The sequence below is a fragment of the Stenella coeruleoalba genome (assembly GCF_951394435.1).
Source record: "Stenella coeruleoalba genome assembly, chromosome: 14".
Classification (NCBI taxonomy): Eukaryota; Metazoa; Chordata; class Mammalia; order Artiodactyla; family Delphinidae; genus Stenella; species Stenella coeruleoalba.
The window spans coordinates 25,286,656-25,307,327 of NC_137160.1; positions in this window are offsets into that span (position 1 = coordinate 25,286,656).

The following is a 20,672-nucleotide window of genomic DNA, read 5'->3' on the forward strand; positions in this document are numbered from 1 at the left end:
AGATGTCCAGGGCTGTGCAGTGATTAGACTACAGGCCTCCTGATCCAGGAGCTGTGAGACAGGATGTGGCTTGTTTCATGTAGGGAAACTTCTGCTCTTTTCCAGATGAGGATAAGCATGAGATCAGCTTATTCAATAGAGTTGATTTAAACTACTCATGAGACCAGGGCAAAAAGGAAGTGAACTATGAGAGCATTTTCATTGGTATAAGAAAACCTGGCTTTCTTATACCATTTTCATTGGTATAAGAAAAGCTGTGAACAAACCCAATCTTGAAAAAGGAAATGTTATTTTCAATGTATGAAGGGCTCTGTTTCTAAAGGGAGCTTCATAGAATGATTTAGAGGGGGTTTCTTTAAAAAGAATCCTTTGTAAAGCAAAATTCTTTCTCGCATTCATGGTGCATGTGTGTGTGTGTATTTCCTCAACTGGGGCACCTGTACTCACAATGAGTCCTCAGAATAATTGAAGGGTAGACAAATATCTTCAGGGTTTCTTCTCTCATTTAGTGTCCTGACTCTCTTTCTATGCCTGGATATCCTCCCTTCCATCACCTCCCCTTCTTTGGGAAGACTGGTTGGAACAGACGGAGTTGGGGGGTGACTAAGTCATGAGATGATAACAACCTAAGCATGACCCTGGCCAGAAGCACTTTGATTTTTAGGGTGCCTTTTTACAAAATGGAAAAATGTATATCCTAATGAAGGGATCACTGTGGAGGATTTTGATTAATTTCTGCCAGACACCGCTTGTCCTGCTTTGATATGGGAGATGTCCTGCCCATTGCCCAAGGTGATTCCTTGGAGAACTTAGCTCCTTTACTGTGTACTGATTTCAGTTCAACTCTTAGGGAGTAACTATCTCCAACTTCTTGGGTCCTATAGTAGGTTGAATGGTGGCTCCCCAAAGATGAGTCAACTCATAAGCTGTGAATGTGACTCTATCTGGGAAAGGGTCTTTGTAGGTGTAATTAAGATCATCCTGGATTAGTGTAGGCTCTAAATCCAATGACAAGTGTCCTTATAAGAGGAGAGAAGGGGAGGAGACACACAAGGGAGCAGGCAATGTGACGACAGAGTCAGAGATTGGAGTGATGCCTCTATAAGCTAAAGATTGCCAAAGATTGCCAGGGGTCACCAGAATAGAGGAGGAACGGAAAGATTGCCAGTCAGAGCCTCCAGATGAAACCAACACTGCTGACACCTTGGTTTATCACTTCTGGTCTCAGAACTGTGAAAGGATAAATTACCACTGCTTGTGGTAATTTGCAACAGCAACACGAGGAAACTAGTACCAGTCCCCTTATTGTAGCCTTATTATTATATCGGAACAGTAAGAACTCAGTTGCCTGCGTGGTATCATATTATGGGCACCCAGAGGGGCTTCTCTGCTTAAAAAAGTCTTTTCTCCCACTTATTATCACAAGTGCCCCGAATCCACAGTGAATCCATCCTGATGTATAGAGTCAACAGAACTGCACACACATGTGCATCTCCATCAATGTTCATGGCAGCGTTTTTTGGGTAATAGCCCCACATGACTATCAACAGATAACAGATAAGTGCATCGTGGTCTAGCCACACGAAAGAATGTGATGCAGCACCAGTGAACGAACCATGGCCCTGTACAGCCGCACAGATGAATCTCACATACATGATGCTGAGTGGAAGAAGTGGGACTCCGAAGAATGTATATTGAATAAGTGCATTTATATAAATTTCAAGAGACGTCATCTACGGTGTTAAAAGCCAGGATAGTGGCTAGGGAAGGAGGATGTGTGGGGAGGGGAGTCAGCAAGAGAGGGGCTTCGGGGGCACTGGCAACATTCTGGATGGTGGATACCTAGGTACTCCCTTTGTGATAATTTATTGACCTGTATATGCAATATCTGTGCATTTTATACATATTATAACCCACAATATAAAAGGTTTTTTTTTTAATCCACTATGAGCAATTTTAGAAAATCAGTATGTAAAAGAAAGCAATAATATAATTGTCTTAGTCTGGGTTTTGCCAGAAGCAGTGCTGAGACGAGATTTCAGTACAGCAGTCTGATGGGGAGATGTTCCCAGGAAGCCCTGCTTAGGGGAGTGGGGCAGTGAGATGGGGAAAGAAGGATGCAATAAAGGTGGGTTATGGGATACTGAATAGGGTTCACTCACTTTAGAAACGCGGCAGACAGAATCAGCATGCCGGGGTCCCCCAGAGGTATGAATAAGCCAGAGCGCTTATCCTCCAACTCCTGTTCTCCAGGGCTTGCGCTGCTCCTGCGTGGTACCTCCTTGGCACCTGGGCTAAGAAGGTGAAAAACCTGAGGTGCTTGTAGGGGGCTTCACGGGTGGAATGTGGGATTCTGAGTGTCTGGGGCATATGGGCAGCCCACCAACTGCTTCTGCTGTGAGACTCTGTAACGTGAACATCTCAGAAGAAAATTAGGCATCAGAAGTAGGTCTGCGTGGAATTAGAAAAAGAGGAGACCGAGAGGCCACCTCTTCGGTTTATCACCAAAATTTCTAGGGGAATGGGTACCGGTGCACTGACATGGTTAGTCAGATTTTGAACACTTACCTTTAGAATGACTAAGAACTAAGTGAAAGGAAAAATTAAAACTCTCACAAAGCAAGCCCAGTCCTCAGAGTTCAAGGCATCCAAGCTTTAAAGATGCCACACACTGTCCTACGCTCAAACTTTACATGTCCAACGTTCATTGGGGCCTGGAATGTGGCAGGCCCGGCGAAAAATGTGTGGGATTCAGAGGAGAATAAAGCAGTGTCCACCCTAATGCAGTTTATGTCTGGATGGGGAGGCATAAAAAGAGGTCTTCCCGATTCCCCAAGTCATTCTTTCGTTCCCCAGGTGTCTGTCAGGCTTACTGTGCATCACACACTGTTCAGGGCACCTGACTGACATCACTGAAGAGAACAGATGAAAAAACCTGGGCCACGGCCTTCACTCTAGGTGGGGAGACAGACCATAAAAGTAAACGTCATAGGGTTTCCCTGGTGGCGCAGTGGTTGAGAGTCTGCCTGCCGATGCAGGGGACACGGGTTCGTGCCCTGGTCCGGGAAGATCTCACATGCCGTGGAGCGGCTGGGCCCGTGAACCGTGGCCACTGAGCCTGCACGTCCGGAGCCTGTGCTCCGCAACGGGAGAGGCCACAATGGTGAGAGGCCCGCTTACCGCCAAAAAAATAAAAGTAAATGTCATAAATGAGTACTTTATAGAGTATGCTAGAAGCTGACAAGCTTTCTTGGAGTGAGGTCTTTGCGCGGACAAGGAAGGGGTTGCACTGCAGATCAGGTCTCCGTGAGATGTCACCTCCCAGTTCAACTGCTTGTGGTGAATCCTTGAATGAAGGTATGATTCTGCAGGAAACTACGCTGAAAGTGTCTAATACAGAAAATGAACCCAGATGGAGGTTTTGGAGGACCACGAGCTGGCTTTTGGATGCACTGTGTTTGAGCTGCTTGTGGGCCTCCCAGTGTAACATCTGGGAGGCAGCTAGACATCTGGGTCCTTAGCATCAGAAAGCCGCTGAGGCTGGCTAGGCAGGCTTGGGTGTGTCAGGGCACATGTCTCTCCGGTCAAGTTACCCAGGGAGAGTGTACCGTGTGAGAAGGCCGGGGAGGAGGGCAGAGCACTGAGAAACATCGAGCTCAGGCCGATGGAGGTGGGGGCTGCTAACAGCCTGAGGGGGAGGGGCCAGAGAGGTGGGAGGGGCCGGAGAGGTGGGAGGGGCCAGAGAGGTGGGAGGAGGGCGTGGAGTCCTGCAAGTGCACGGATAGAGGTTCAAAGAGGAGGGAGAGGTCAACGTACCAAATCCACCACGGACGAGCAGGATGGGGGTCCTGGCTTCCCAGGTGGGACTTAGAGGTCCTTGATGTCATCAGTGGGAACCGCCTCCATGGAGCTCCATGGAGATGCGAGGCTCAGGTGACCATGAGCTGAGAAGTGATTGGGAGATTGGGACGGAGTCGGCAAGTGGAGAGAAGCCCTTTGGGAAGCTTGGCTGTGACTTTGGGGGGTGCGGGCAGAGGGAGGATTGGAGGCTGAGATTCCTCTATATTCACATCCTGAATGGAAAAAGCCACCACGGGTGGGGAGAGTGCAGAATAGTAAAAAATGAGAGTGAATGATGACAGGGAAACATTTTTAAGGAAGAAGGTGCAGAAAGCAGGTGGATGGGGAGGTGGGAAGGCAGGAGGAGACACGCCAGTAGGCTTTTGACTTTTCAGAGCTCTTCACAACCAGTTGGGACCATCACTGGCCGTGAGGTAGACGAGATTGGGCTCTCCATTTTCTAGATGGGGAACTAGAGCACAGAGAAGTTCATGCCTGGCCCAAGATCACACGAGGGACACCAGAATTCCCCATTCCTCATCCTGGGCACCGGTCCCTGGATCCTTCACCTTCTGAGTTCACTCATGCACTTTCCAAACGCACCTGGGAGCATGCAGATGCCAACCGGCCTCCAAATTGCTTTGAAAATGAACACTCAAGGCAGCGAGTGACTTGAGGCAGGATGTGCATTTATCCAGGTTGACAAAAGACTGAGAACCTGAGGGATAAGCTGGTGAGAGGAGGAAACCTGATTTCTAGAGTTTGCGATGGCAAGAAGGCTTCCCGAGAGCCGGCACACCTCGCCAGGGGTCATTCGACAAGTGTGTATTGTGTTTCCTGAGTGTCCGGCACTGCGCTTGCACACCCTGGACGTCGCAGGGGACTTGCGGTTGCCGGCGAGCACGGAGGCCTATGAACGGTGTGCAGCGGGAGGCTGGGGGTGGTAGTGTTGGATGCTGATTTAGAGACAAGCAAGCCTGAAGCAGGTGAGACGTCCTTGCCAGCCAGGAAGGGTGGAATCAGTGAGCCCAGGGTATCTGGAGTGTCCAGGAACCTGGGCTCCAGTCCTGGCACTGCTTGGACAAGTCCGCAGGCCTCAGCCAGGTTAAGATGTCTCTGAAGCCCTCCACCGTCATCACATGGTCCTGTGTGAGCCACAGACCGTTTTGGTCCTAATACTCTGCAGGGGATGGGGTGGGTACCTGTATAGCGCTCTAGGGAGGCAGGGAGGGAAGGGTGGCTGCAGTAACAGACAGAAGGAAAGTGCCACTTGCCCGAAATTTCCATCTCAAATGGGTGGCAAAACCCACATGCAATTTTCAAAGCCCCCTTGATGAGCCCTGCAGGGCTACAGGTGGCTCTGGGTTCCTCACACCTCCAGGGGGCTCTTATCTCCAGGCAGGCATTTCTATGGACAGATCTGAGCCAGGTTTAATAAATATTTTATTTTGTTACTTTAGATATTCATATGTTTATAGGCATCTGATTAATTTTTTAAAACATAGGGCTTGCTTTTTAGAAGCATATTAAAAAATCAAGAAAAAAATTAAACCAACATAAGTTTTATTGTAAACTCTTTTAGAATAAACTCGTTTATAAGTGCCCCTTGGGGATCTGCATGAGCTTGGCTCGAACCTGATTCTGTGGTCTCCCCATGATGTCTAAGTGGTCAACATTGTACCTTCTCTGCTCCCCACAGAAACCCCACTGACACTGGGCATTCTGTGGTTTTCATGGATGTTTCCTGAAGATCTGGAGGGTTAAGGGGATGTCTGTCCCAGCACATCGTCCAGCCACACCCACCCCCCTCTCTCATCCCTGTCCCCACCCTCTGCTTCTCTCCCCATGGCTCCCTCGCCTGCACACCCAGGATATACTGTCGCCTTCAGCAGGGCAGTCATGTTACCCGTGAGCCAACACACCACCTCAATTTCTACCCCAAGGGAAATTCTTACCAAATACAATGTTCTACCTAAAGAAGTCTGGAGAATACAATTTTCTCCACCAGCTTTCCCACAAAAGCATCTCGTTGGACAGTTTCAGTTCTCAGTGTAGCTCACAGCGGCAGCTGGGCAAACCAGTGCATCCAGGCATGGCGGTGAGGAACCTGTACTCCAAACTGACCCCTCTCATCCTCATGTCCCCCCACTTTCCAGCCCACTGCAGCCTTGCTTCTGCTCGTGCCACTCCCCAGAATAGTGCTGTCCAGCAGAGTATTCTGTGAGCGTGGTCATGTTCTATTCTGAGTGGTCCAGTATGATAGCCACTAGCCATGTGTGGCTGCGGAGAACATGCAATGTGGCTCGTGGAACTGAATTTTAAACTTTATTTAAGTTTGACTTAATTTTAATTGCTACATGTGGCTAGTGGCAATTGTATTGGGCAGTGCAGCTCTAAGTTACTTGTTGACTTTCTAGTGAGCAAATTCAATGCCCATGTTTCTGTCTGAATCTCACTTTCAGTCCCTGCAGCATCCTTGCCCCTCTTCCAGCCACCACATCTTGTCCTGGCCCTTCTCTTTTGTTCCCTTAACTTCAAATACCTTCCATACACCTACAACTCACAAATCTATTTCTTTCAATTAGACTTCTTTCCTGGGCTCCTGACCTAATTTCCAAATGTTCTGTGGATTTCTCCACAACAATCTCAAAATAAATATGTCCCAAAGTAAACTTATTATTTCTCCCCACATTTCCATACCGCCTTCAAACAAACTGATCTTTCTCTATTTCTGGGCTAAAAATGGGGAAGCTGTCTTCTTAAAATCCTCCCTCTCCCTCCATATATAAATCAGTCACTAAAACCTATGGAGTCCACGTCAAACCATTTCCTGAAAGCATCCCCTTCTCTCTGTGTCCACTGCTGACACTATTATACACGCAGAGCTGGCTCTGTAACTTGTAGGTCCAGTGCAAAATGCAGGGCCCCTGCTGGGGGTGGGGAATCAGTCTCCCTTCCTGTGTGCCTCCGCCCAACCCACAGGTGGAAGGGCAAACGCTAAGGGATTGCAACCAAAGAGAAGCTGGGTGCCTGCACTGGAGGTGGGCAAGGGGCCCCTGCTGAGTCACTCCACAATGTGCCGTGGCACTGCCAGCCCAGGGCAGTGGTGGCCACTGCCTTGTCCTGTCCAGAGACGCCGAGGAGGCTGCACTCAACCTTGGCCCTCTCTGAGTTTGACTTGGCCTCCGCTGGGGCTGGAGGGCAATACAGAACCTGACTCCCGTCCCCCACCAATGTAATGGGGTCAAGTGATAGGAGTGGGGGGGGAAACTGGGTGGAACCTGAGGTGCCAGGGGCATGGAGTGGGGAGGCAACGGGAGGTGGGACTGCACAGGAACAGAGGCTGCAAGCCTTCAGCACATTCTTCATTGGCCACAGACTCTACTCACAAAACACAAATTCAAAGAAAAAAGGATCAAGAATTTCCAGATGGTACCCTCAGAGCCTTAAACCCCTCATGCAGGGCCCTTCTGAATGAGGGACCCTGGGTGACTGCTCTGGTCAGCCCCCTGCATGCGTCCTAAAACTAGACCCACCAGAAGTTAGCTAGGGGTGGTACCTACCCCCTGGTGGCATTTGGAAATGTGTCAGGTGCATGAGGTTGTCACAGTGACTGGGGGGTGCTTATGGAATTTAGTGAGCAGGGATGGGAGACACTAAACGTCCTGCTAAGCCTGGAACAGTCCTGAGTCAAACGATTAATGGTGCTCCCGCGGAAACGCTGCCCAGGATGCTGCTGTGTCCTATGGTGCATGCTGTTACTTCCACCCAGGATGCCTGTCCCGGGCTCCTTGCCTTATGTTATAAACTCCTTAGCTATTCATCCCAAAGTCCCCTCCGGGCCAGCCCTGGGAAGCAGAGCCCGCTGTGTCTACTTTCCTTAGAGTCCCTATCGAGTTTCGCTGTAGTTGCTGACTCACGTGCCATCTCCTTCATGGCTGCAATCACATGAAAAGCTTCAGTCAAGAGGAAACAGCCCTGGATTGGGAGCCAGCCTGCCTCTGGCTCCATCACTGTCCTTGCCATCCACGAGCTGGGAGGACCTGGTAAGTCATTTCTCCTCCCTGAACATCCAGCTCTATTCTGCCATCATCAGAAAGCCCTCAAGTGCATCTCTGAAAACAACCCTTCAACTGGCACCATAGCCTTGATGAATGACACCACCTCCTCACCTTCATTTCCTCTGTCTTTTTTCCTGTCCAGGCTTGAACTGAAGGCGTAAATCATCTTTCCATTTTTCCAGGATACGCACACCTCTAGGTGGAGAAGGGAGATGGTAAAGAGATAGGGGCATTTCCTTAATTTCTCTTTCTCATTATATTTCAATAAAGATCTATTTTTTTAAAAAAGAGATAGGGGCACAGATTAGCATTCCCACCTGTTATTTTTTTTTAAATTGTGGTAAAATATATGTAACATAAATCTTATTATTCTAACCACTTTAAAGTGTACAATTCAGTGGCAGTAAGTACATTCACAATGTTGTACAATTATCGCCACTATCCATGTCCAGAACCAAACAAGCACTCCTCATTTCTCCCTCCCCAAATTCCCCGGCAACCACCATTCTACTTTCTGTTGGTATGAATTTGTCTACTCTAGGAATCTTACATAAGTGGAATCATACAGTATTTGTTCTTTTGTATCTGATCTATTCCACTTTGCATAAAGTCTTCAAGGTTCATTCATGCTGGAGCACAGGTCAGAGTTTCCTTCTACTTAAAGGCTGAATAATATTCCACTGTATGTATAGACCACATTTTGTTTATCCATTCATCCATTGGTGGACATTTGAGTTGCCCACCTGTTCTTTTTTCCTTTTTTTTTTCAATTTTATTTTATCTTTGGCTGCGTTGGGTCTCCATTGCTGTGCGTGGGCTTTCTCTAGTTGCAGTGAGCAGGGGCTACTCTTCTTTGCGGTGTGTGGGCTTCTCATGGTGGTGGCTTCTCTTGTTGCAGAGCACGGGCTCTAGATGTGTGGGCTTCAGTAGTTGCGGCACATGGGCTCAGTAGCTGTGTCCCACGGGCTCTAGAGTGCAGACTCAGTAGTTGTGGCACAGGGACTTTGTTGCTCCGCAGCATGTGGGATCTTCCCGGACCAGGGATCAAACCCATGTCCCCTTCATTGGCAGGCAGATTCTTAACCACTGCGCCACCAGGGAAGTCCCTGTTCTTTCTACTCAGCATACTCAGCATATCTCCTCTCTCATGCCCAGCCTCCATCATCCCATCGGATGTTACTTATAACACACAAATTCAAAGACAAAGTTACTAAGAGTGTCAAGACAGCTACAGCAGAACATTGAACCAAGGGCGGGCCCTTCTGAGTGTGGTGTCTCGTGTGACTGCACACGTCCAATGCCCATGATGCCAGTTCTGGGGAGGATCCAGTAAATGACCTGGGCTAAAGGAAAAGAGGCAGAGAAAAGCAGAAGGAAAACAGTGGCCAAGGGTTTACGCAGAGTGGCTCTCTTGAAGAGCCCCAAATAGAAACAGCAAAAAGCAGGAAGATCAGCAAAATGAAATGACAGCCAACAGTTTGCAGTAAAAATGGAGGCAGAAGTACTTCCAAAATTATATGGAAGTACTCAAAATCTATGGCTTCCTAAGGCCATTCAGCATGGTCAAGCCCCGCACAACTCAGTAAACCCTGGGTCTATCAGGGCTTTGTTCCTGAGCCTAGGAATGTTCAGGAAGAAGCCTCAGCATCCTGAAGAGGGGGTGGGGTACACTGAGTATTTACTGTTTAAAAATGTGTATGTAGGTTTTCTTTCTAACTTATAGAATAATATATATATATATGTTTTAACTTCAGATGGCTGGAGGGTTAAGCTTTAAATTTTAAGAAAATCTGCTTGTGTAGCATACCACATAATTGAGATGCTATTGTAGCTTTGACAACCTATAGCAAATGTTCAAAGCTCTAGGTAATTGCAGAAAAAAGTACTTGGAGGGCATGGGTTGTGTTTTCTATTTCTTTTGCATAACAGGTGATACTTGGTTAATACACATATTAGGTTGTTGGTAAATTCTTGTTGAAGGGCTGTATGGTTTGGGGAGGAATTTGAAGTGAACCTGGTGAGTGGTCCTGCTAATATTACCTACATTTAAAGTTGGTTTTATTTAGAGAAGAGCTAACACCCATCCTTCTCAAACTCTTCCAAAAAATTGCAGAGGGAGGAACACTCCCAAACTCATTCTATGAGGCCACCATCACCCTGATACCAAAACCAGACAAAGATACTACAAAAAAAGAAAATTACAGACCAATATCATTGATGAATATAGATGCAAAAATCCTCAACAAAATACTAGCAAACAGAATCCAACAACACATTAAAAGGATCATACACCATGATCAAGTGGGATTTATCCCAGGGATGCAAGGATTCTTCAATATATGCAAATCAATCAATGTGATACACCATATTAACAAATTGAAGTAGAAAAACCATATGATCATCTCAATAGATGCAGAAAAAGCTTCTGACAAAATTCAACACCCATTTATGATAAAAACTCTCCAGAAAGCGGGCATAGATGGAACCTACCTCAACATAATAAAGGCCACATACGACAAACCCACAGCCAACATCATTCTCAATGGTGAAAACCTGAAAGCATTTCCTCTAACATCAGGAACAAGACAAGGATGTCCACTCTCATCACTATTATTCAACATAGTTTTGGAAGTCCTAGCCACGGCAATCAGAGAAGAAAAAGAAATAAAAGGAATACAAATTGGAAAAGAAGAAGTAAAACTGTCACTGTTTGCAGATGACATGATACTATACATAGAGAATCCTAAAGACGCTACCAGAAAACTACTAGAGGTAATCAATGAATTTGGTAAAGTTGCAGGATACAAAATTAATGCACAGAAATCTCTCATTCCTATACACTAATGATGAAAAATCTGAAAGAGAAATTAAGGAAACACTCCCATTTACCACTGCAACAAAAAGGATAAAATACCTAGGAATAAACCTACCTAGGGAGACAAAAGACCTGTATGCAGAAAACTATAAGACACTGATGAAAGAAATTAAAGATGACACCAACAGATGGAGAGATATACCATGTTCTTGGATTGGAAGAATTAAGATTGTGAAAATGACTGTACTACCCAAAGCAATCTACAGATTCAATGCAATCCCTATCAAATTACCAATGGCATTTTTTATGGAACTAGAACAAAAAATCTTAAAATTTGTATGGAGACACAAAAGACCCCGAAAAGCCAAAGCAGTCTTGAGGGAAAAAAAGGAAGCTGGAGGAATCAGACTCCCTGACTTCAGACTATACTACAAAGCTACAGTAATCAAGACAATATGGTACTGCCACAAAAACAGAAACATAGGTCAATGGAACAAGATAGAAAGCCCAGAGATAAACCCATGCACCTATGGTCAACTAATCTATGACAAAGGAGGTAAGGATATACAATGGAGAAAAGACAGCCTCTTCAATAAGTGGTGCTGGGAAAACTGGACAGCTATGTGTAAAAGAATGAAATTAGAGCACTCCCTAACACCATACACAAAAATAAACTCAAAATGGATTAGAGACCTAAATGTAAGACCAGGCACTATAAAACTCTTAGAGGAAAACATAGGAAGGACACTCTTTTTTTTTTTTTTTTTTTTTTTGCGGTACGTGGGCCTCTCACTGTTGTGGCCTCTCCTGTTGTGGAGCACAGGCTCCGGACGCACAGGCTCAGCAGCCATGGCTCACGGGCCCAGCCGCTCTGCGGCATGTGGGATCTTCCCGGACCGGGGCACGAACCCGTGTCCCCTGCATCGGCAGGCGGACTCTCAACCACTGCGCCACCAGGGAAGCCCAGAAGGACACTCTTTGACATAAATCACAGTGAGATCTTTTTTGATGCACCTCCTAGAGTGACGGAAATAAAAACAAAAGTAAACAAATGGGACCTAATGAAACTTAAAAGCTTCTGCACAGCAAAGGAAACCATAAACAAGATGAAAAGACAACCCTCAGAATGGGAGAAAATATTTGCAAACGAATCAACAGACAAAGGATTAATCTCCAAAATATATAAACAGCTCATGCAGCTTGATATTATAAAAGCAAACAACCCAATCCAAAAATGGGCAGAAGACCTAAATAGACATTTCTCCAAAGAAGACATACAGATGGCCAAGAAGCACATGAAAAGCTGCTCAAAATCACTAATTATTAGAGTAATGCAAATCAAAACTGCAGTGAGGTATCTCCTCACACCAGTTAGAATGGGCTTCATCAGAAAATCTACAAACAACAAATGCTGGAGAGGGTGGGGAGAAAAGGGAACCCTCTTGCATTGTTGGTGGGAATGTAAACTGATACATGGAGAACAGTATGGAGGTTCCTTAAAAAACTAAAAATAGAATTACTATGTGATCCAGCAATCCCACTACTGGGCATATACCCAGAGAAAACCACAATTCAAAACGACACATGCACCCGAATGTTCATTGCAGCACTATTTACAATAGCCAGGTCATGGAAGCAACCTAAATGCCCAACGACAGATGAATGGATAAAAAAGATGTGGTACATAAATACCTTGGCATATTACTCAGCCATAAAAAGGAACGAAACTGGGTCATTTGTTGAGACGTGGATGGATCTAGAGACTGTCATACAGAGTGAAGGAAGTCAGAAAGAGAAAAAGAAATATCGTATATTAACGCATATATGTGGAACCTAGAAAAATGGTACCGATGAACCCGTTTGCAGGGCAGAAGTTGAGACTAAACGTATGGACACCAAGAGGGGAAAACCGCCGTGGGGAGGGGATGGTGGTGTGCTGAATTGGGCGATTGGGATTGACATGTATACACGGATGTGTATAAAACTGATGACTAATAAGAACCTACAGTATAAACAAACAAACAAAAACAACTAATACTAAACTTTCTTTGGGTTATTTGTATGGAAATATGTTAACATAAATGTTTCAGACATTACATGAAATTTCTAAAAATCTTATATGTTCTGGTATAATGTTATGTTATAATTCTAGTTATTACTTTAAAATGTATATCTCAGAAATAACTAAATTTCCTTGTCAATTGCATTATTATGAACTTTCATCAAATCTTTAACTGTGGTCATTTTTAAGTCTTTTGTCCATTACAGACAGTTCTGGGTGTACTCTGATGCTTTTGCAAAAATGTTCCTATAAAAGGGTTTCATCTTCAAGGAATTCATGGAAAAGACTCTGACAAGTACAGGTTTCTGGTAACTGACTATACTGCTGAACTGAATGAATAAGCATTTTCAGAACTCTAATGGAAAACTGATGAATTCACAAAAGTGCTAACAAAAGATCAAGGTGACAAAAAAATTAATTACATGGGACTGAGTGAACTGATGAGGACGATTATAATTTTTGTGACTTTCTGTTTGAATAAAAAAAAAAGTCCCACAAGGACTCAGAGGCAAAAAATATACAAGTCAATTATCACTGCAAATTAAAGGAGTTGTTACAGTGGAAAAAAAAATTGGAAATGTAGTTTTTAAATTTTTGGCTTTTCCTCTTTTTAAATATAAATATGTAAGGCTATAAATTATCCTTGGGAATTCCCTGGCGGTCCAGTTATTAGGACTTGGCGCTTCCACTGCCAAGCGCCCGGGTTTGATCCCTGGTCAGAGAACTAACAGTCCGTAAGCCACAGCATGGCAAAAACAAAAACACAAAAAACTTATCCTTGAAGAACTATTTTCACTGCATTTCATATGTTTTCATTATCATTCAATTCTGAGTATTTTTAAGTTTCCATTGAGATTTCTTCTTTGACCTATGAGTTATTTGGAAGTGTGTTAATCATTTCCAAATAGCAGTATTTAGTGTACATTTTTGTTATTATCTTCTAACCTAATTGCATTGTGATCAAAGAATCTTGCCTGTATGATAGCTATTGTTTGAAATTTGCTCCGTGACTAGTATATCATCAATGTTTGTAAATGTTACATGTGTGCTTATGGTAGTTAGTCTCCAAGGTGGTCCCCAATTATTCTCATCTCAAGGTGTTTATTCTTTCGGGTAGTCCCCTCCCACATTGAATAATAGGGCTGTTATGTACAACCAATATGACGTTGCAGAAATGACAGTATGGGACTTCTGAGGCTACATCGTGAAACACATTGCAGTGTCCATCTTTTGGACTGAGGTTGCTCACACTGAGGGAAGCGAGCTGCAATGTCATGAAGACACTCAAGCAGCCCTGTGAAAAGTCCTACATGGGAAGGAACTGAGGCTTCCTTCCAACTACTAGCACCAGTTTACTTGTTATGTGGGTGAACCTGTTTGAAAGCAGATCCTCCAGCTCCAGTCAAGAAGACCGTAGCCACTGACAGCATCTCTCTGAACCTCATAAGACATATTGAGGCAAAACCGCCCAGCCAAGCTGCTCCTGAATTCCTGACCCACAGACACTTAGAGATTTAAAAAATGCTTATTTTTGTTTTACACTGTTGAGTTTGTGCAGCAGTGGACAACTAAGACAGTTTTGAAGAAGATTTTGTACTCTCTATCGTAGAAAGGAGAATTATGTACAGTCAAACTTCTGTTCGTTCAATTTTATTGTTTATATATTCAACATATTTAGTGAATTTTTATCTGCTTGACTTGTTAGCAGTTTAACAAAGTGTGTTGAAATCTCCACTGTAACGGTGGATTTGTGGATTTTGTATTGTAGCCCTATCAAATTTTCTTTAAATACCGTAAGGCTACTTTGCTAGGTGCATGCATGGTACAATTAAAGAGGAAAAATAAAACTAAAATAAATAAATAAATAAAGTTGGTTTTGTCTACGTGACTACTGTTCTTGCACCTACGAAATTAACACTAATTCCTTCATATGGGCAAATATACATTTTGTGTTCAAATTTCTCCTATTGTCTCATGTCCTCTGATTTTTATGATTTTTCTTGTTTATTGAGATGTAACTTACAGATGGTAAAATGCACAAATTCCAAGTGTACACCTTGACAGATTTTTACATGGATGTACATTGGCATAGCTAAAGTATATCCCAAAGTGGTAGCATCAAATTTACACTTCTGCCAGCAATGTGTGAGAGTTCAAGTTGCTTTGCATTCTCGCTAACACTTAGTATTATCGGTACTTTTAATTTTAGTCCTTATGATTGGGAGGGGCAAAGGGTAGATGTATCTCTGATGCATAACGATGTTGACAGTAGCTTTCTGTATGTCTATTCTTGTTCATTATTTTAAAATAATGTTCATTATTAAAAAAATTGGCTTGTCAATCTTTTTCATATCGATAATAGGAGTCCTTTATATGTTCTAGATATTAGTCAGAATATACACATATCTTCTCCCAATCTGGCTGGCTCTTTCACTCTACTTTTATCTTGTCTTTTGATTAAAAGATATTCTTAGCTTTAATGAAGTCTAATTTATCAATCTATCCTTCCTTTTGGTTAGTGTTTTTCTGTACCCTATTTAAGAAAAATTTGTCTCTCTGTAATGAAAAAAATCTTCTGTATTTTTCTGTAGAATTAATGTTTGTGTATGATGTGAGGTATTTTGTGTATAATGTGAGGTAGGTAGGGGTCAAGGTTCATTTTTACATATGGATATCCACTTGGCCTAGCATTATCTTTTCACCACTGAGTAGTAGTAATGCCTCCGTCATAAAGCAAGTTAACGCATGTGTAGAACTGTTTCTTGGCTCTCTATTTGACTCATCTGTTTATCTGTAGTGTGACCTATAACATAATGTTTAGTTACTATAGCATTATATTAATTATTGCTCTCTAGTACCCCAAACTGTAGGTAATCACTGATCTGCTTCCTTTCACTATAGTTTGCTTTTTCTAGAATTGTATATAAAGGGAATTATACAGTATGCACCCCTTTGTTTCCTGCCTCTTTCACTCAACAGAATGTTTTTGAGATTCATCACTTTTGTTGCATGTTTCAGTAGTATGTTCCTTTTAATTGCAGAGTAGTACTTCATTGCATGGATATATGGACATCTGTTTATTCATTCACCTGTTGATGGACATTTGGGTTGTTTCTAGTTTTTTGCTATTATGAATAATGATGTTATAAACATTTATGTACAGAAAAAGAAATAAAGTTGGTTTTGTCTAAAAGCTCACAGAAACACAAATGAGATATCAAAATATTAAGAAGTACAGTTTGCTCTGTGTTCTTCCAAAAACTACCTATAATAAATGGCTTTTGTTAAATGTTCACTCTAAAAAATTATTGAGTGAATGAATGAAAAAGGCAGGGTGGTGAGAGGAGATAGCAACCCTGTCAGTAATTAGGGTCTCAGTTTCCTCAGTTTTAAAATAAGCTTTCAACTGTATGGTGCATTCCAACTTAAAATTCTATGATTCAGTAAATATTTATAAACTCAGTTAAGATGGTCACTGCTTGATAAGAGGGAAGAAGTACAATTATGTAACATGGCGATTCATTTACTACCGGATATTAAACCAAACAGTGGGTGGCGCACTTTTCTACAAACACAAGAGTAACTGGCAGGTAGAGAGTCAGAAGAAGACACATTAATTCATTCAATCAGGAATTACTAAATGCGTACAAAAGCCAACCTACTAGGCATGCTGTGGGTTAAAGTAACTTCAAGCTACTAATGTGGAGACAAGTTGCTGACAAACGAATAAAGCTATAACAAGGCCTTGTTAGGCATGATGACATCAAGATTCCTGTAAGATTACAGAAGAGACTCGAGTGTCCAGAGAAGGAGTGGCCTCCCCATGGGCCAGAAGGGGTGTCGAGTTTGTCTAATCCCCACTTGTCTATAGCTAGGGTGGGTCCATTTGCTCCACTCTATGGTAAGGATTATGGAAACTTTTAACCAACTATTCACTCAGCAAAATATTTCTTGAGCACCTACTAAGTGCCAGGCACTGTACAAGGCACTGGAGATACAAAGGTGAGCAAATGCAGTCCTGTCCCCAAACTGCTCACATGGTGATTGGGGACCATCGTGGTGACGGGGGGCAGTGCAGTGTGGCAGTCTGGGTTGGCAGACACAGTTGCATGGTACCTGGCCACCACCCACTACTGTTGCCTTTCCTAAAGAATGATGGCAAGTTTCCTGTTGTGTTTGCATATGGCCTCAGCATCCTTCTAGACACAGCAACCAGGTAATCACTATGCATCAATCAGACCTGCCACAAAAGACAGAACCTATTTGCTTTCAGGCAACAAGGGCTATAAATAACACTGCACACACTTGCTATGGGAGTACAGAGAAGCAGGTGGTCAGTGCTTTTGGGTGGAATTTGGGTAAGAAGTCACAGAGCAGATGACAAATCAACTGAACTTCAAAGGATAGATTTCTGCAGGTTAGAAACTGCCAGGCCTCCTTTCACTCCATGCACTGTTCCTGGCTTATCTGCAACTTGGAGAGAAGGTAATAGTCCCTGGGAAACATGACTTCCTTTTTGGTAAGGGTGGATCCTATTCAGGGTCCCTCAGATCAGGGCCCTGATGGGAGTAGCAGACCCCTGGGAGGGATGGAGCCTTGAGGTGTAGTGTGGCTGAACCAGCCTGTTGGAGAAAGTCCAGGTTGCTGGCCCAGCCACGTGGTTTTCTTTGGCAGAAGCATGTCCAGCCTCTTCATGTAGCTGGTGCCAAGCAGGCCAGGCACAGTGAGCTCATGGCGTTTCATGAGTCCTGGAGCTGGAGACTGAGGGTGGAGGAAAGCAGAGGGCTGGAGATAGCTCTACTGGCTCCAGGTTTGCAGCAGTCAGAGTTGTGGGCCAATGGAGATGGGAAATCTTCTGGGCTTTCAGACGTTGTGTCATATGATTGTTTACTGGGGAAGAAGAAGCCATCCAGGGAGCACTGGTGCCCATCACCAGCTTCTGAGAGAGAAACCCATCTGGAGCATGTATTACCCTCCTCACCCACATGCCCGTGGAGCACATAGACACACAGGCGCACATCCCCTCATCACCTGCCCCACTGCTCCCACCCCGTGCGTACAGGTGAGGTGAGTTCGCCACGTTCAGCAAGAAATAACAGAGATCCAGAGCCCTGCTGCCTACATTTCTACCCAAATTGTGCCACAGGGACCCAGTTCTCCTGTCTCTCTGGGGCAAGTCATATCTTGCCAAACCTTGGTTTTCCTGTCTGTAAAATGAAGAAAGGAAAATTCTTCATCCTACCACCTGAGAAAACAGAGAGAGAAGAGCTGTGTAGAACAGAACAGCTCCAATTATACGATGAGCAATCTTTGTCCTCGTGACAACCACCCAGGCTTGAGAGTCATGGAGTCACAGCAGACTCCCTTCTTCCTTCCATATTCAATCACTCATCAAGTCCTGTTGACTCTTCCAGGTATCTAACAATCATCACCTCCTCCCTATCCCCACTGCCTCTGTCCTAATTTAGACCCTAGTTACATGCACCTGAGCCACTGAAATAGCCTCCTCATCATCTCCCTGGCTCTGTGCACCTACCCCCATCTGTCCTCACATTGCCCTAGGGAATGGCTCTGGTTGGATACTTCCTGTCCCCAAGCCTTTCAGACCTCCTCCTTGCCTCTAACTTCAAATTCCTCCCTGATCTTCACTCACCTACTCTTCCAGTGGTATCTTCTATTTTTCCCGTATTGATCTGCTATGCCACAGCCATACTAGGCTTCTATTTCTTGAGCTAATTTTGCAAATTCTTAACTTTGTACATTTCCCTTTATTCTGGGATGTGCTTTTTTTTCTTTAAGTACTCATCATATCTATCCATGTGGAAAATATCAAAGTAAGTTCCAGATTAATTAAAGATATGTATGTGAAAAAAATGAAATCATAAACACATTGGGAGAAAATATGGGTGAATATATATATACACACTTTGGAGTCAGAAAGATGTTTCTAATATGACACCAGTCATAGAGTGGGTAACATCTCAATCAAGCTTCAGGAAATAAACAACTAAGTAATGTTTAAAACTTCTATACATCAAAAGAAATCTTAACAGAAATGCATGGCAAAAGTTTGGAAAGTCATCAACAAATTGTTAAAGGTGGTTATATCTGGGGAGAAGAGTAAAATTCTTGTGTTTTGTGGATGTTATGGTAAATTTAATTTTTTTAACCTAATATACTTATATTATTAGAAATGTATAGAGATGATATATTCCTTTGTAACCTAGAATATTAAAGATATCAATACAAACAAAATTTAAAAGCTAATGGCAAAGTGGTAAAAATATTTGCAATATATGTGACAGTCAAGGGATTAATAACCTCACAATGTGAAGAGCTCTTACAAAAGTAAGAAAAAAAAAAAAAAAGAACAACCCATTAGGAAATGGGCCAAGGGCACAAATAAGCAATTAACAAAAGAAAAATATTTATGGCCAAAAAAACATATGGAGAAATATCAGCCTCATTAATAATTTCAAAATGTACATTAAAACAAGAAGTTTGGCAAAGATAGGTAGACTGACAGATAGATTAAAATGTAGATAATCTATCCTTGCCAAACTTCCTGTTTTAATCTACATTTTGAAATTATTAATGAGGCTGATATTTTTCCATCTGTTTACTCTCTATATAGTGAACTCTTAGACACTCTTGGATACTGCCAGCAGGAATGCACATTGGTACGTTATTTTGTCAGGCAATTTGACAAGAGCTAACTAACTTACAAATGTGTATATATTTTGACCCAGAAATTTCATTTCCCACATTTATTCTCAAGAAATATTAGAGCAACCCAAAGAGGACCACACCAACACATTGTCATTAAAATGGCAAAAATTAGAGATAAAGAGAGAATATTAAAAGCAGCAAGGGAAAAGCAACAAGTTACATACAAGGTTATCAGTTGATTTTTCAGCAGAAACTCTGCAGGCCAGAAGAGAGTGGCATAATATATTTAAGGTGATTTAAGAGGAAAATTCTACAACCAAGAATACTTTACCCGGCAAAGCTCTCATTCGGGTTTGTTGATGAGATGATAAGTTCTACAGACAAGCAAAAGCTAAAGGGGTTCAGCACCACCAAGCTAGCTTTACAAGGAATGTTAAAAGAATTTCCCTGAGCAAAAAAGAAAAGGCCACAACTAGAAACATGAAAACTATGAAAGGAAAAAGCTCATCAATAAAGGCAAATATACAGTAAAGATAGTAAATCAACTATGTACAAAGCTAGTAGCAAAGTTAAAAGACAAAAGTAAAATCATCTATATCCACAATGAGCAGTTGAGGGATACACAAAACAAGTAGATGTAAAATATGATGTCAAAAACAGTAATCATGAAGGGAGGAGAGTAAAAATGAAGTGTTGTTAAAATGCATTTGAAGTTAAGAGATCAGCAACTTAAAACAATCTCATGTATATATAGATTGCTATATATAAACTTCATGGTAACCACAAACCAAAAATCTATAATAGATACACACACCAAAAAGAAAAAGGAATCCAAACATAACACAAAAGATAGTCATCAAATCAAAAGGGAAGAAAGCAAAAAAGAAGAAAGGAACAAAAAAAACTACAAAAACCCTAAAATAATTTATAAAATGTCAATAAGCACATACATATCAATAGCTACTTTAAATGTAAATGGATTAAATACCCCAATCAAAAGACGTAGAGTGGCTGAATGGATACAAAAGCAAAACCCATACATATGCTGCCTACAAGAGACTCATTTCAGATCTAGAGACACAAACAGACTGAAACTGAGGCAATGGAAAAAGGTATTCCACATAAATCGAAATCAAAAGAAAGCTGGAGTAGCAATACTTATATCAGACAGAATAGAACTTAAAATAAGACTATAAAAAGAGAAAAAGAAGGATACTACATAGTG